Genomic DNA, 3,203 nt, shown 5'->3' with positions numbered 1-3,203 from the left:
CCTGAAATAAGGCAAAACCAGCCTCTCCGCCTGGAGCTCAGAGCCAACTTGGCGAATATTTTCTAAGTGCCCACGGCTCTGCGTGGCTACGGCGTCTGCCCAGCGCCGGTTCCTGGGTCGAACCCCGAGGACGAGGAATGCCGGTCTCCGCCTGGAGGTCCCAGCTTAATCGGCGAAAATTTTCTAAGTGCCCACGGCTCTGCCGGGCTCGTGCATCCGACCCGCGCCGGTTCCCCAGCCGGCCTGAAATAAGGCAAAACCAGGCTCTCCCCCTGGAGCTCAGAGCCAATTGTGGCGAAAAAACGACTAAGTGTCAACTTTCGAAAAAACGACTAAGTGTCAACTTTCCAAAAAAACGGCTAAGTGTCGACTTTCGAAAAAACGGCTAAGTGTCAACTTTCGAAAAAACGACTAAGTGTCGCCTCTGAAAAAACGACTAAGTGTCGCCTCTCTGAAAAAACGACTAAGTGCCCACGGCTCTGCGGTGCTTGTGAGTCCGCCCCGCGCCGGTTCGGCGGTCGGCCTCAAAAAGCGAAAAATCAGCCTCTCTCCCTGGAGCTCACCAAAAATTTGTCGAAATTTTTCTAAGTTCTCCTCGAGGTACCAGGGGGTGAGGTACCCGGGCTAAGGTGCAGTACCTTTTTTGGTCTTCAGGTGCGCCAGAGTACAATGAAATGGTCCCAGTAGTCAGTGTACTCATCGACTTTCCCCCCGTTTTCCAAAGCACCCCGTTTACGAGTATGGAGGAGATGGTGCTGGTCTCCCCACGGCGTCGGACACGCCGTCCTCGACAGCACAAGGTCGGATAGAAGACCTGAAAAGCGCCGTGGCACGCGCTGGAGGTGTCACTGTGGCGAAAAAGTGACTAAGTGTCAACTTTCGAAAAAACGGCTAAGTGTCAACTTTCGAAAAAACGGCTAAGTGTCAACTTTCGAAAAAACGGCTAAGTGTCAACTTTCGAAAAAACGACTAAGTGTCGCCTCTCTGAAAAAACGGCAAAGTGTCAACTTTCGAAAAAACGACTAAGTGTCAACTTTCGAAAAAACGACTAAGTGTCACCTCTCTGAAAAAATGGCAAAGTGTCAACTGCGAATGTGGTGGTGCATGGAAGGAAGTGGAGGACGGCCGCCTCCTTAAACACAGGCCGAAGAGGAGCGTCAGGGCCGGCTCCTTAAACACGGACCGAGTGTCGCCCTTAACACAGACCAAGCGGAGGACGGCCGCCTCCCTAAATACAGGCCGAACCGGAGCGCGAGGGCCGCTCCTTAAACACGGACCGAGTGTCGCCCTTAACACAGACCAAGGGGAGGACGGCCGCCTCCTTAAACACAGGCCGGAGAGGAGCGTCAGGGCCAGGCTCCTCAAACATGGACCGAGTGTCGCCCTTAACACAGACCAAGGGGAGGACGGCCGCCTCCTTAAACACAGGCCGGAGAGGAGCGTCAGGGCCAGGCTCCTCAAACATGGACCGAGTGTCGCCCTTAACACAGACCAAGGGGAGGACGGCCGCCTCCTTAAACACAGGCCGGAGAGGAGCGTCAGGGCCAGGCTCCTCAAACATGGACCGAGTGTCGCCCTTAACACAGACCAAGGGGAGGACGGCCGCCTCCTTAAACACAGGCCGGAGAGGAGCGTCAGGGCCAGGCTCCTCAAACATGGACCGAGTGTCGCCCTTAACACGGACCAAGGGGAGGACGGCCGCCTCCTTAAACACAGGCCGGAGAGGAGCGTCAGGGCCAGGCTCCTCAAACATGGACCGAGTGTCGCCCTTAACACGGACCAAGGGGAGGACGGCCGCCTCCTTAAACACAGGCCGGAGAGGAGCGTCAGGGCCAGGCTCCTCAAACATGGACAGAGTGTCGCCCTTAACACAGACCAAGCGGAGGACGGCCGCCTCCCTAAATACAGGCCGAACCGGAGCGCGAGTGTCGCTCCTTAAACACGGACCGAGTGGAGGACGGCCGCCTCCTTAAACACAGGCCGAACAAAATGACACAAAGTGTCAACTGCGAATGTTGTCCATCCAAGGAAGGAGCGTGATGCCCGGCCGGCTCCTTAAACACAGGCCGAGAGTCGCCCCGGACGGTCCGCCTCGCGGCGCCCGTCTGCTCGGATAAAATGACACAAAGTGTCAACTACGAATGTTGTCCATCCAAGGAGGGAGCGTGATGCCCGGCCGGCTCCGAAAACACAGGCCGAGAGTCGCCCCGGACGGTCCGCCTCGCGGCGCCCGTCTGCTCGGATAAAATGACACAAAGTGTCAACTGCGAATGTTGTCCATCCAAGGAAGGAGCGTGATGCCCGGCCGGCTCCTTAAACACAGGCCGAGAGTCGCCCCGGACGGTCCGCCTCGCGGCGCCCGCCCGCTCGGATAAAATGACACAAAGTGTCAACTACGAATGTTGTCCATCCAAGGAAGGAGCGTGATGCCCGGCCGGCTCCTTAAACACAGGCCGAGAGTCGCCCCGGACGGTCGCCTCGCGGCGCCCGTCTGCTCGGATAAAATGACACAAAGTGTCAACTACGAATGTTGTCCATCCAAGGAGGGAGCGTGATGCCCGGCCGGCTCCGAAAACACAGGCCGAGAGTCGCCCCGGACGGTCCGCCTCGCGGCGCCCGTCTGCTCGGATAAAATGACACAAAGTGTCAACTGCGAATGTTGTCCATCCAAGGAAGGAGCGTGATGCCCGGCCGGCTCCTTAAACACAGGCCGAGAGTCGCCCCGGACGGTCCGCCTCGCGGCGCCCGCCCGCTCGGATAAAATGACACAAAGTGTCAACTACGAATGTTGTCCATCCAAGGAGGGAGCGTGAGGCCCGGCCGGCTCCGAAAACACAGGCCGAGAGTCGCCCCGGACGGTCCGCCTCTCGAGGCGCCCGCCCGCTCGGATAAAATGACACAAAGTGTCAACTACGAATGTTGTCCATCCAAGGAGGGAGCGTGATGCCCGGCCGGCTCCGAAAACACAGGCCGAGAGTCGCCCCGGACGGTCCGCCTCGCGGCGCCCGTCTGCTCGGATAAAATGACACAAAGTGTCAACTGCGAATGTTGTCCATCCAAGGAAGGAGCGTGATGCCCGGCCGGCTCCTTAAACACAGGCCGAGAGTCGCCCCGGACGGTCCGCCTCGCGGCGCCCGCCCGCTCGGATAAAATGACACAAAGTGTCAACTACGAATGTTGTCCATCCAAGGAGGGAGCGTGAG

This window comes from Syngnathus leptorhynchus, unplaced genomic scaffold (genome assembly GCF_054491065.1).
Source record: "Syngnathus leptorhynchus isolate UIUO unplaced genomic scaffold, UIUO_Slep HiC_scaffold_86, whole genome shotgun sequence".
NCBI classification, from domain to species: domain Eukaryota; kingdom Metazoa; phylum Chordata; class Actinopteri; order Syngnathiformes; family Syngnathidae; genus Syngnathus; species Syngnathus leptorhynchus.
The sequence above is the reverse complement of the archived record's forward strand: the minus strand, read 5'-3'. Positions refer to the sequence as shown.